General features: G+C 44.7%; 1 long non-coding RNA gene across 1 annotated transcript; it reads left to right on the forward strand.

Annotated features, from left to right (window-relative positions):
* The first annotated feature begins 12,251 nt into the window (after positions 1–12,251).
* Positions 12,252–14,119, forward strand: LOC310664088. Its single transcript, XR_014504776.1, has 2 exons — positions 12,252–12,353; positions 13,809–14,119. It is a non-coding gene; the product is annotated as an uncharacterized lncRNA (long non-coding RNA).
* The last annotated feature ends 784 nt before the right edge of the window (positions 14,120–14,903 follow it).

A 14,903-nucleotide genomic window follows, 5' to 3' on the forward strand; every position in this document is an offset into this window, starting at 1 on the left:
TTAAACAACAACCAAAAGAGGTGCCAGTACTGCATGCCCTTGAGTACCCCCTGAAAATAATAATAATAATAATAATAATAATAATAATAATAATAATAATAATAATAATAGAACTGCTTGCCTCCCTAGTGGGGGAAGCAGTTGGATGACTACTTTACAAAGCATTCAATTGCACGGCAAAATTCAGAGAACTGGCAGGGATCCGGAGATTATCTAATGCAACCGTCTCTTATGACAAGGCGGAACGTTACATCCACTAACCATCTAAGTGATTAAGCCCCACAAAACTGACCACAATAGGCTGCTAGCAGAGAGCTTTTTTGGCACTGTATAGCCCGCATTTCAGAATGATTGATAACCTGGCCTTACATACACTTTTAAGGCCAATACCCTAGCAGCTCTAAGGTTTCAATCTTGTACACACTTCCCTTTAAGTCCCATTGAGGTCAATAGGGCTAACTTCCGAGTAGACACGTATAAAGCTGCCCTGAATTGTATTTGTGTGTGAACCGCATGCTCTTGTTACTAGAATGTTGGACATATTGTTCTTTGAAGGCTGGGGGGGGGGAAGTTTCTAGTCATCTTGAGGAGGAAAAATGTTTGAAAACCCCCGATTGTGCAGAAGCCAATAGAGGAGAATAAAGAAGGAAAGCCAAGGACAAGTTTATTTTTCAAATCTCAGAACAAATGTGGCATGTTTACCCATTGTGGTTTCTTACACCATCACCTGTACCACACACACACACACAAACACACACACACACCACACCTATGTTTGTTTACCCAAATCTCAACAATGAAATATAATACAACTATGCTTCCTAGTTTATGTCCTTAAGGCATGTCATGTAGTTATAGCATTACATTTAGTAGCACTGAACGTTTTGCCCATTATTCTTATTGCACTTTGTACGATCCCGGAAGGAAAACATTGTGTCGGTATGCACTATAGCAGCGTAAAATGCATATGAAGCAACATGGGTAAATAAATTACCATTGCCATTTTAAACATGCATACTTTTAAGTAAGAGGGACAGACTTAAGAACAGACTGTTCATTTGATCCAGAATATTTAGTTCAAATATTTTTGCCAGGATCAGAATACATAGGATTGTTTCCAATGCTAATCCTACTCAGGGAAGACCTAATTAATCATCCTAAAATAGTCATGCCAATTAATTTAAATGGGTCTACTCTGAGTAGGAGTAGCATTGGCTACAACCCAATATATTTTAGATACTTCTCCTGGGCGTATGCAAATTTCCCTTACTGCTGCAAAACCCCTATTCACTTCGCAGGTTTGGCCTCAGGATCAATTTCTGAAATGACATACAATACAGTTTCTCCTGGGTTTTTAACCAAACAGGTGTTTTCTGAAGTTCCCATGCGTCAGGAGCAGGAAACCTGTGCTCATCCAGATGTTTTTGGACTACAACTCCCATCATCCCTGACTCTTGGCGATACTGGCTAGGGCTACTGGGAACTGGAGTAATCCTGTAGTGCTTGGGCCACAGGGTAGTCACCATTGCTATGCATAGAATCCTAGCCCATCAGGGAGAAGGAGTTTAGCTCAGCTTTCTCCCCTGTTTCCTTTGTCATCCAGAAGCATTCAGATGAACAATTCCCCACCTGCATTCTGAAGCAGCACAATCCCAGGCATACCCTCCAACATTTCTCTGATGAAAATAGGGACGTCCTATTCCATCATCATTTTCTATTTATACTTGGGGTTGCCCCAGCCACTCCGGGCAGCTTCCAACATATATGAAAACATAATAAAACATTAAACATTAAAAACTTCCCTATACAGTGGTACCTCTGGTTATGAACTTAATTCGTTCAGGAGGTCCACTTTAAAAAAAATAAATTATTAAACAATTTCCACATAATAAATTATCAGACCGTATAATCACATACAGTGGTGCCTCGCAAGACGAAATTAATTCGTTCCGCAAGTTTTTCCGTTGAGCGAGTTTTTTCATCTTGCGAAGCACCACTGCAGTTAAACACTGACAACGGTGGGGAGGGGCGGGGAGAAGCAGGACAGCTGCCGCAGCCGGTACCTCGGACTCACCCGCGCCTTGTGGCCACCGCGCGACGCGGCTGCTGGAGGGCGGCGGGGCTCAGGAGCGCGACTCCGGCTGCAACGCTGGCCGCGAGGGCGGAAGGTGGGAGGGAGCCGGAGGAGTCAGCAGCCGGAAGGTGGGAGGGAGCCGGAGGAGCGGGGAAGTGAGCGTGCGTGCGTGCAGTGACCGTCGCCATGACACGAGAGGCCGTTTCGTCTAGTGAAGCAAGCCCTTAGGAAAATCCGTCTTGCGAAGCACCTCAGAAAACAAAAAACCCTTTCGTCTAGCAAGTTTTTCGTCTTCCGAGGCATTCGTCTTGCGGGGTACCACTGTACATTATTTTTCCCCCTTTCCCCCCTCCCCGCCCCACCAGGGACTTCCCTCAGTTCCTCTCTCTGATTTCTCTGTACATATTATTCTCTGCGTGTTATGAAATTATACATATCCTTGCATTATCTATCTATCATGTTATCAACCAATAAATTTGTGTATGTTTATACAAAACCTGCCAAGGAGTCCAATTCATTTTGTTGTCCTTTTAAGTAATTTGTAAAAAGTTCCCATTCTTCCTTAAAGTCACAGTTGTCCTTAAAGTCACAGTTGGTATGTCAATTTAGCAAGTTTTGCATAACTCATCAGTTTCTCTTGCCACTGTTCTGGAGGTCCATTCTTAACTTGAGGTACCACTTTAGCTAATGGGGCCTTCCATTGCCGCCATGCAATTTCTGTCCTCATCCTGATGTAAAGTTCTTAACCTGAGGTACTACTTCTGAGTTAGCAGAGTCTGTAACCCAAAGTGTTTGTAACCCGAGGTACCACTGTACAGGGCTGCCTTCAGAAGGTCTGGGGGTCAGATAGCTTCAAAGCCTTCAACATTTCTCCAATGAAAATAGGGATGTCCTAGTTCGAAAGCACCCCCGGGTGCAAGTAGATAAATAGGGACCGCTTACTGGCGGGAAGGTAAATGGCGTTTCCGTGTGCTGCGCTGGCTCACCAGATGCAGCTTTGTCACGCTGGCCACGTGACCTGGAAGTGTCTGCGGACAGCGCTGGCCCCCGGCCTCTTAAGTGAGATGGGCGCACAACCCTAGAGTCTGTCAAGACTGGCCCGTATGGGCAGGGGTACCTTTACCTTTACCTTTAAGGAAAAGCGGGACATTCTGGGATGAAATCAGAAACCAGGACAGCTTCTGTAAATGCAGGACTGTCCCTGGAAAGCAGGGACATTTGGAGGGTCTGAGAGTGCTGTATGCAGCACTTCCAAAGCAGAGCCTACATTGTCCATACTGACCACAGACAGGCAACTCCACCAACAAGAGAAGCAACTGGAGTTTCCCTCTTCAAGAATCAGTCACTTTTGATGCTCTACTTCAGAGCTTTCCAAACTTTTCAATGTTGGTGACACACTTTTTTAGACATGCCTCATTTTGTGACATGGTAATTCAGTTTTCCTAACAAACCAGAAGTTAAACTAACCCCTTTCTGGCCCTGGAAGGAGTGTGGGGAGAGTTCTCACAACACAACTGCACACTGCAGCTGACACACTAATATGTCATGGCATACAGTTTGGAAAGCCGTGCTTTACTTCATTGCAGGATCGGCAAGAACCTGCCTTTGTGAAATGCTGCTAAAAGGTTGATAAGTGAACAGCTGGGCTTAATTTGTTTGGGAAAAGAAAAAAGTACTTTTGGAGAGAAAAGTGGGAATCCCTGTGTTCAGAATGTGGGCTGGGAAATGAGCCCTGACCCCACAGGATGTATAAATAGAACCAGGAGAGGCAGCCCCCCCCCCCAATGCTATAGCTTTTTGGAACAGACTGACTTGGAGGTGTGGGGAAGTTTTCCTGGCATGGGAAAAGTGCCGGCCTCTTGGTTTCTGCATGCCAGACACCTGTTAAAGTGTATGTTGGGGTGGGGGAAAGGGACAATTTCTGGCCTACAGGTCTAATCAAGCCCAGCACATGGATTTATGTCTGGGGGGAGCGACTTCATGTTAGGAGGGGCAGAACCTCAGTTAGTTAAGTATTTGTTTTAATTTGCCTTATTTTTCGCCCCATAAGACACACCTGACCATAAGACGCACCTAGTGTTGGGATACTGCCAGGGAGACAAAGTCCATCATGACTCCACGTCGTCTCCGGACGTCCATCGATCTCCCGCAGACACGCATTATCAGCAATTAGCGACACGAGCTCCAGAAATAGCTTGCCACATCCTAGAGCCGATGCACGCTCTATCAACAGATAATGCACTCAGATGCACTCAGGAGAGCATGATTTACAAGTTTATTTCTGCGTTGGTCAGAACAAAGAAAAACATGACTGCCTGCTTCAGTGTTCCGGCACAGAGAGAGAGATGAAAGCAGAGACACAACAGAAATATCCTGTGAAACAGGAAATGCGCAGGCTGTGACACAAACATCCTGCTCCCTTTTAAGGTGGAACAGAAATATCCTAACACCTAGTTTTTAGAGGCGGGATGCAAGAAAAAAAAAATCTTTAAAGGGAGCGTGTGTGCGGCGCTTGCAGGCGCAAGGAAGTTTCCCCGAGGAAACTGACTGGCTGCTTTTCCCCGTCACTGACTGTCTGCCCTTCTCTCTCCTCGGGGAAAAGCCCCCACGGCCCCACCTCGGGGAAAAGTTGCGCACTTTGTCCCTTCACCTCCCGCAAAAGCCAGCAAGAGCCGTGCGCTCTTTAAAGGGAGCGCGGCTCTTGGGGGCTTTTCTGGGAGGTGGGGGAAGGGACAGAGGGGCAGAAGCTAGAACAGCAAGAGGGAGCGCTGTGCAGAGATCCCTCTTGCTGTTCTGGCTTCTGGGATAGCCGCGCAGCCTGCATTCGCTCCATAAGATGCACACACATTTCCCCTTACTTTTTAGGAGGGAAAAGGTGCGTCTTATAGAGCGAATAATACGGTACTTGATGGGGGGGCTGCCCCCTGCCTGCCCCTGGCTACACCCATGGCCCAGCATAGGACCCAACTGGGCATCTGAGGCCTTCATAGGTAACATCAAGACTCCCAATTGCTTCTTTGCAGATGAGGTTCTCTGACCTTTCTAATCAGCTGAATAAATCGTTTGGAAATACTCAGCCTATTCACCTATTCATCTAGCATGACTGCAACACCAGCAGAGTTTCAGAAATATAACTTTTCCCCACTTGCTCCAGGAAGATCTAGCCTGCAAAACTGCAAAGGCCCATGTACACCCACACCCATAAAATATGTATATATATATTGCACACACACATAGAGATACACTAAATATGTCTCTTTAGAAGCTGGGAGTGGAGCAGCTATCTAAAGAAATAGCCAGCCTAAGGAAAATAGCCTCTGCTCTGGCCTTTCGCTGTGATGATCCCATCAGTCGCCCAGAACAATAAGTTGTGTTGTTTTTAAAGTGCTCCACTTTTAAATCTCCCATTTTGTGCCAAAGGTGGAAGCAGCAACGTAGGCATTAGATTCTGAAGAGGAAACACTTTGCCTCGAGGCCGTCTCCTCTCACCTTCTGATAAAACTACGTGAGCAGCACAATCCTATACAGTGGTGCCTCGCAAGATGAAATTAATTCGTTCTGCGAGTTTTTTCGTTCTACGAGTTTTTTCGTCTTGTGAAGCACCGCTGTGTATTGACGGTTTCCCATAGGAATGCATTGGCGGTTTAACAAAAAAGGCGCAAGATGTTCCGTCTTGAGAAGCAAGCCCTTAGGGAAATCTGTCTTGCGAAGCAACTCCGAAAATGGAAAACCCTTTCGTCTTGTGAGTTTTTCGTCTTCCGAGGCATTCGTCTTGCGAGGTACCACTGTATAGTCCTACCTCGGGTTACAGATGCTTCAGGTTGCATTTTTTCACGTTACAGACCTGCCGAAACCCGTAAATACCAGAACAGGTTACTTCCAGGTTTCAGAGGCCACACATGTGCAGAAGAGCTAAATCGCTTTTTGCGCATTCGCAGAAGCGCCAAATCGCAACCCACGCGTGCGCAGACGCGCCTCTGCAGGTTGCAAACATAAGCACCGCTGCGGGTTGCAAACTTGCATCCCTCATGGATCACGTTTGCAACCCAAGCATCCACTGTATGTATCGGAAAAAAGTCTCATTGAATTTCAGTCCACAGTATAACCCCTTTCCCCACAATATGCAAGATTTTCTAAACCTTTGTCACATCCCCACTTTGCTTTTTTGCCTTCCTACTAAACTTAAATGTCCCAAAGATTGTAACCTTTCTTCACAGGGAAGCTGTTCCTTTTGGATCAGGACCGTCCCACCTATGAGGCAAGTTGAGGTGACCGCCTCAGGCAGCTGGATCAACAGGGGCAGCAGAACCTGATGTAACTCTTTATTCTGCCCTTGTTCCTGATATAGATCTTCATTCACCCCTTCTTCCCTGGTGGGGAGGAAGGCGCCATTTTGTGGTTGGCCTCAGGTGCCAAAATGTCTTGGGCTGGCCCCAATTTTAATTGTCCTTTTCTAGTAGTGGCTTTCCAGGGCAGGGTCAGCAAACTTTTTCAGCAGGGGGCCTGATCACTGTCCCTCAGACCTTGGGGGGGGGGCTGGACTATATTTTTTTTGGGGGGGGGAATGAACGAATTCCTATGCCCCACAAATAACCCAGAGATGAATTTTAAATAAAAACACACATTCTACTCATGTAAAAACACCAGGCAGGCCCCACAAATAAGCCAGAGATGCATTTTAAATAAAAGGACACATTCTACTCATGTAAAACATGCTGATTCCCGGACCGTCTGTGGGCCAAATTTAGAAGGCGATTGGGCCGGATCCGGCCCCCGGGCCTTAGTTTGCCTACCTATGTTCTAGGGTCTTGGGCTGAGATCCTTCCCATCACCTGCTATTTTAGTTTCCTAGCCCGCCCTCCAACCAAGACATCATTGGTAATGACACTAGCTTCTTTTTTGAAAAGAGGGCTGTAAAAGACTGAAGTGGAGGAGGGACCCAGCAAAACAGCAGCTATCTGCCGCGATGGTTAAGAAAAGAGACCCTCATATTCCCAGGCAATAAAACGTTGCTTTTTAAGAAAAGAAAAGAAAGAAAGCCATAGAAAAGAGTATGGGGTTGGGGAAGCCATCTCCCTAAAGTTAACAAAAAAACACCTCTTCTGTTCTACTTGAAGGAAGAACCTTCAAAGAGACCAGGAAAGTTACCATCTGAAGTACGTAGCAAATGGAAGGCAGCCATTAGAGGAACCTCTCCTGCTTTAAGTAGTTCCGTCTTTTGAAGTCATGTGCTCAATTGTTTGGCTTTGCGTCTCTACGAAAGGGGTTCAAGTATAGAAGCAGAGGAAAAGAAAAACAGGATCAAACATTTTGTGCAAGCCAGTGACCACTTGACTTAAATATCACTTTGGCTTTTTATGCGAGTGTACAACCTTTGTACACGGAGCCCTCCATTCCTGGCACCGGCAGATAAATCAATAAAGGCCTCTACATGGAAATACACACAATGGCTGCATTTTGTAGAGCAGGGACAAACAGTAGGGTGCCTTCGAGATACTGCTGGGCTATACAGCTGCCATCATCCCTGACCATGTTGGCTGGGAAGGGTGGTTGTAGACCGGCAACAACTGGAGGACATGAGACTGGCTACCCCTGTTGTAGAGAGATATCCCTCTTCCCAAGCACAAAGATTGGCCCACTAGAGGAGGCAGCTAACCCAGGGGATACATCTGATGCTCTCACCCTGTGCCACAGCATCTATCCCTGCGTGATCTTTTGCAAGCTTTTATGGATGTAATGCAGGCATAGGCAAACTCAGCCCTCCAGATGTTTTGGGACTACAACTCCCATCATCCCTGACCACTGGTCCTGTTAGCTAGGGATGATGGGAGTTGTAGTCCCAAAACATCTGGAGGACCAAGTTTGCCTATGCCTGCTAAACACTAGACTACAACTCCCATCATCCCTGACCACTGGTCCTGTTAGCTAGGGATGATCGGAGTTGTAGTCCCAAAACATCTGGAGGACCAAGTTTGCCTATGCCTGCTAAACACTAGACTACAACTCCCATCATCCCTGACCACTGGTCCTGTTAGCTAGGGATGATGGGAGTTGTAGTCCCAAAACATCTGGAGGGTCAAGTTTGCCTATGCCTGATGTAATGGGATCTTTTCCTCTACATCTGTGGATGTTTTTGATTGACTAACATTATAAAGGCTGATTTGTGCCCAGAGACAGCGCTAACATGGCATCTATATGAATCAAGTGCAGAGACCAGTGTAGAGGGTTGGTACATTCACTGCTAGCCACAGTTTACGGGGTTTGGCCCTACAGTAGCCACATAGACCAAGCAAGCAACATCACTGTTCCAAAGAAAAGGCCCCATTGCTGACCCACAATTTCAGGAGGGCAATTGCCCGCCATGTTCAGGGCCACCGGCAAGTATTCCTCAGAAAAACCTCTCTCTGTGTTCAACTCATTAACTCCACACACTAAGGTCCATTTAAATATAACCATGATGCCTCTGTCTGCTAGGCCAGCATGTCAATACACAAATTCTTTTGTATCATCATCATATAACTGTTTGATCTGCATTGGTAACATTGATTTATTTAGTTTTATCCTGTTTTACTAAAGCAGTGCTCAAGGAAGCTAACAACGTTAAAAAATACAATGTAACAACCAAGAATTAAACAATTACAAATATAAGAAGCCAAAAGCCAGAAGCATCATAGCAAATAATTAAAACGAGTAAGCTCACCTGGGCAACAGTTGTATCCATTGTAAATCCTAATCAGAGTAGGCCCATTGAAGTTAAGGAGCATGAGTAACATGGGTTCACTTATTTCAATGGGTCTACTCTGAGTAGTAGTTAGTTGGATACAACATAAAACTGTGTTCACCTGGTGGAGGAAGTTAAAGAGAGAGAAAGCCAATGAATTTTCTGTGAAAGAGAGTTACACTCAGAAAGGCCTTTTCACTCATTCCAAATAACCTAACCAGGCAAGATAAAGACAAGGGTCAGCGTAACATACCATGAAATTGTTATAGTTACTGTAAGGTATCATGGAAGTGGTCACAACAAATACAGTGCTCCTAAAATACAGTGCTCATTTTCAGCCAAGTCTCGAATAGAACCAAGGCAAGAGCTTTGAACTTTGGTCTCCATTTCACCCCCAAATCTCCTTGCTCATCTCCCTCCCCCCAAAAACCAAACTTTTAAAAAGAAGAATATGTCACCCAGAGTTCTCCAGAATTTAAATCTGAAGCAAAAAGACTCCCGCTTATTACAATATGTCTGAAGGAGGGAGAAGTAAAAAGTAAAGACAAGGTGAAAAGATAAGAGAAAAGAGTTTTCGCAGCCATTAGTAGCTCCTCTCTCTCCCGTTTGGTGGAAAAGCGAAAGCCTTTAACGTTTTTGCCAACGAGGCATGCAGACGTACGCCCTCCTGAATACTGCAAAAACAGGCATACAGGCAATCTTTTAGTCCTGCAGCTTGAATAAGCTGAGTCAAAAAGTACTCACGAGGTCTTTTCCTGGGCAGGCCATTGGGAATGTATGGTGGACGATGGTTCCCTTCAAAGGCTGTAAGGATACACTTGGCTCCTTGCATACTCGTGGGAGGGCAGCCATGTAGTTCCCTGAGTTTATAATACTTCTGTTTGGTGCCTCCTCAACGGGGGGGGGGGGAGTGACACACTGATAGTCACCTGCTCACTTGTCACTTCCCCAGGGCAGGTGTGGGAATAGGTCAGTCAACCTCAGACTAGTTTCACCTGTGACCTCTTGGCATCATAGTCCCTTCTGGAGAGGGGAAGGAGGGGGTGGAAAGCAACTAACTCAAGCCCCACACTTGCGACTTTTAAACAGGTGTCTATTGGTAAAAGCTAATCTGTTAAATTTGTATCTCACTTTCTTTTTTTTAATCTTCCAGAGAGGATTTTATGAACCCACGGGGCCACATCTCAATAAAAATTGTCATTGGAGCAATGCTTGATGGAGAATTCTGAACTTTGTTTTGGAGAATCGGGGCTTTGTGCAAGTGTGTGGTGCTTTGCTGCATGTCAAGTTTCATTCCACTTTTAGTTTTCTACTTTCTAAATTGCTCTACGCAAGGAAGTTTACAAGCTGAAGAAACAGCAAAATAAGACAGCAAAGCTCGCACGCATGGGTACGCATACCCCTAAACATTTTGTGAATCTAATGGGAGAAGAAACTAAATTTTTTTAAAAATTAGCATGGTGAATCGTCGGTTCCATTGCTACCCCCAATGGCGGCCTCATTTCCTGTCACAGTGTTTCCTGAGTCTCAGACAAAAGCGAGCGTTTAATGTGTGAAGTAGGAGTTGGAATCTAGCACAGTGATTGGTCAATTTCGTTGTTACCACCTCCGATGGCAGCTTCATTTCCTTTCCCGGTGATTTTCTTGAGTCAAAATGAGAATACCCCTAAACATCTTTTTTAGAAAAAAAAGGACTGGTTCTGACATGTCGTCCCTTTCTGAATATTTGGGCAGATGACAAGAAGAAGAAGAAGAAGAAGAAGAAGAAGAAGAAGAAGAAGAAGAAGAAGAACGACAACAACAACAACAACAACAACAACAACAACATGACTACCCCCAAGGGTCGGGGACCTGTGGTCCTCTAGATCAGGCATAGGCAAACTCGGCCCTCCAGCTGTTTTGGGACTACAATTCCCATCATCCCTGACCACTGGTCCTGTTAGCTAGGGATGATGGGAGTTGTAGTCCCAAAACAGCTGGAGGGCTGAGTTTACCTATGCCTGCTCTAGATGTTGTGGGTGTGGCCCCCACATAGTGAGGAAAAGTGACTTACATTAGTCACTGACATGGTGATGTCCAATCCTGGCATCCAATGAAACATGGGAGTGTTCAGTGCAGAAGAGGCTGAGACAACAGAACAGAAACTGAGCAAAAAGATCAGCCTCTCAAGCATCATGCATTTTTTGAGGGAATATTTGCTGAGACCTTGTCGTAGGTGCCACAAGAGGCAATGATAGGCACACTGGTGCCCGTGGGCACAGGGTTGACAACCCTTATAATAAGTACAAATAAATTATCTGAGCCACAATGATGGCTGTGCTTTGCCTGAAACAATAGCCTTGACCTTTTAGTTGTATTTTTTAAAAAAGCTGAACAAACATCTGTTATAGCATCGTGTTTTCAGAACTTCTCAAATTATTCATCCCTACCCCCCCTAATTCTAATGTTCGTTCCTTTTGGGCCTTGCTTTAATAAAGAGCTTAAGCATTGAAAATTGCACGTTGCTGTTAGCTGTAGGGAAGGTATTAGGACGTATTTTAACAGATTAAGGAGTGCAAGTGGAACCCGGCAAAGGCATCACTCAGCCCGATTAGGGAGAGGCTCTGCCATCCAGGACAGGAAAGTCATGCTTCGCTAGCCTTTTGGAACTCTTTGAGGATAGTGCTGCCAGAGCTGGCTGCACGGCGGACGTTATAGTCAGACGGGTTCAGCAAGCTCTTGACAGTGCTTTTCTCGGGAGATTAAGTGCATAAGGTGAAGAGGTGGCAGAGCCTGGGAGAGTTTGGCTCATTAAGCCGAAAGGTGGCTATCAGGCCAGGACAATTAATAACTATAAAGTTTTTACAGGCCATCTTTAGGTGGTGGGAAGTAACATGCATGTACGGTCAAACCTCTGTTGTCAAACGTAATCCATTCCGGAAGCCTGTATGGCTTCTGAAACGTTTTACAACCAAGCCATGGTTGCAAGAGCTTCCTGCACTCAAGCGGAAGCCATGTCGGATGTTCGGCTTCCAAAAAATGTTCGAAAACAGGAGCATTTACTTCCGGGTTTTTGACGTTCAGGAGCCAAAACTTTCCAAAAAGGAGCTGTTCAGGAACCAAGGTTTGACCGTATTATATCCTACTAAACCTGATCTGAATGAATGACTTACAACCTTATTCCATGTTTACTCAGAAGTAAGCCCAATTGATTTCAATGGGCTTTACTCCCAAGTAAACAGGGTTGGGATTGCAGCCTTACTCCTTGGCATTTATTTCTGCCGTTTTATGCCACGCTTTCGCCAGCTTTGTGTAATCAGAGCAAGCAAATCAGAATGAATGCACAACAAAACAAGGTCACATGGAAGCTCCATATGTCCTCTTTTCCCAGGACACGTCCTCTTTTTCATGGAGAGCATTGCCATAGCGACCCATAGTTTAACACAGGAGGCAAATGTCTCCTGTTTTTTGCTCTTCAAAATATGGCAACCCCACGTCCTGAAATGCAAAAGCATAGGGTGTTCTGAAAGGTTGCAAGATTGCAGATTTTGGCTGAGTGATATGAGAAACATTTTGATGGTAAGAGCAATTTGACTATGGAGGCTGAAGAGCTGTCTGTTGTGAGCTATTCTATCTCTGCACCAATGAAAGGTTTGACTAAGATGACCCTCAAGGGATTCTGGGATGTGTGATTTTTCTTGTGCCCAGTGCTTTTTCTTTGGTAAACATAATAAAACAATGAGGTTCCAGAACTTGTATCTTGATACAAGTGCTGTGAGTGCCATCACAAAATGGCCTCAGGTGCTAGCACAAAATGGCTGCCATGGACAAGAAACAAGAGGTGTTTGTACTGGTGAATACTGTCACAAAAAAGCATTGTTTGTGTTATTATGACACAACATCACTCATCTACAAACTGGAATTACACCTGGTCATCTTAGAACGGGTCAGCAAACTTTTTCAGTAGGGGGCTCTCAGACCTTGTGGGGGGCCAGACTATATTTTGGAAAAGAAAAAGAATGAATTCCTATGCCCCACAAATAACCCAGAGATTCATTTTAAATAAAAGGACACATTCTACTCATGTAAAAACACGCTGATTCCCAGACTGTCCACGGGCCGGAACTTGTATTTAGAAGGCGATTGGGCGAGATCCGGCCCCTGGGCCTTAGTTTGCCTTCCGATGTCTTAGAATAATTGGGGATTGACTTGAGAGGAAAGTATTTTATAATTTCTCTCATAATAATTATACCCCCTGCATGGCAAACCCATTTACTGGAATGATTCGCTATCAAATTTTGCCTAAACTAAAATTTCAAGTCTTTTTTTTTGGGGGGGGGGGACGGGGGACCAGAAGCAAAAATAACAATTAAGAAATTATTTATCTGCTGTCTGTTTTAACTGCTATTTGTTATGTATAAAATCTTATTTATACTGGGTGATATTAAATAAACAGTGGGTGATATGCAGTTTTATTCATACGCCGAGTAGGTCTATTGAAAGCAATGGGCTTCAGTCAATTTCAAGGGCTGTGAGGATGACTCATGTTGCCTATCAGCCACTTTTATTTAATATTGCACTGTTATGCGATGGTAACATTTATATACTGTATGTTGCCTTTCTATGTGTATGAGAGTATGATCTCGATCTATCTATCTATCTATCTATCTATCTATCTATCTAAAAATAAATAAAATTGGCTGAGGCAAAAATTGGAGTGTCCTGCCGAGGGAAGCTGCCACTGCAATTTTGAAGGAAGCAAGAAGGTGTTCCAGATTTTTCTGGAGGGACATCCTGACCTCCTCCATGTCAAATTGCCAACTTGCCTTAAGCACCGCCCTTTAGATCTCTTTCTGTTTCGGGAACTAGCCACACCTTTGGATGACACAGGACATTCTGTTCAGAAGCCTTTGTGGTGTGCTGTTAATGCTTGCATTATATCCTAGAGGAGCATGAGTCAATCAATAATTAAAGCACAGAGTATTAAGTTGTTGACATGGCAACATGCTCATCACACTGTCTTTCGCTTCTCAGGCTTACCTGCTGCTTCGTCTAAGTCAGGGATGGGGAACTTGTGGCCCACCAGATAATGCTGTCCGGACTACATATCCTATCATCCATGGACATTGGCCATGCTGACTGAGGCTGATGGGACGTACAGTCCACAGAGTCTGGTAGAGTCTGGAAGGCTACAGTAGCTTCCTCACCTCCTGATTTCCACTGGAAGAATGCCACAAGTGGAAGCAGGATATCAGATGAGCAGGACTACTGTGAATAGGCCAAGAAATGTTCATGAAGAACCTCAGCAGTTGAGGGTCATGGTCTACATTACAGATTTAAACTGGTTTAATGGCCATTTATTCTCCCCCAGGGAGCTGTGGAGAGGGTTGGAAAGGCAGCTTTTAAGTAAGAGCTAAACAAAATAAAGACCTGCCTGAAATTCCCAATCCAGTCTTGGATGGCAAATTTAATAGAATCATAGAACTGTAGAGTTAGAAGGGACCACAAGAGGTATCTAGTCCAACCCCCTGCAATGCAGGAATCTCAACTAGATAATACATGATAGATGGCCATCCAACCAGTCTTAAAAACACTTTCCTGAATATTGCAAGGCAGTTCTCCGGCCAAATAATGTGTACAAAATGCATATACTGGGGTAAAGTTACTCGTAAAATGCATATATTTGTCAAAATAACATACAAAAATGCATTACGTTTGGGAAAAGTGCTCTGCACATACATATATGAGGTAAAATTGCCTACAAACATCTGTATAGTGGGAGGAATTGGCAGTAAAGTGCTGTTGAATTTCATGAGTGCTTGTTTTTGTATGAAAATTGCAAATGGTTGTGGAAATGTGGTGAGTTGGAGAGGTGATCAATGAGAGAAACCAGAATTGAGATTCACCCTCCCCTGCTTACGTTAAGTAAGCCCAGTGGGTGTTTCTCCCAGGTACTGGATATAGGAATGCAGCCTACAGCCCTGAAAGTTCAGGTCATCCCCAGAGACACCTGCACATAAGGCCTCTCTTTGGATTCCAGCTTCGTTCTCCAAAATAATAGCAGCGAATACCTTGCGATTTTGTGCATCTTGCTTTGTGTGCAACAGTGGGAAAGATTCCCCTTGCATG

The sequence above is a fragment of the Podarcis tiliguerta genome (genome assembly GCF_965153285.1).
Source record: "Podarcis tiliguerta genome assembly, chromosome: 14".
Classification (NCBI taxonomy): Eukaryota; Metazoa; Chordata; class Lepidosauria; order Squamata; family Lacertidae; genus Podarcis; species Podarcis tiliguerta.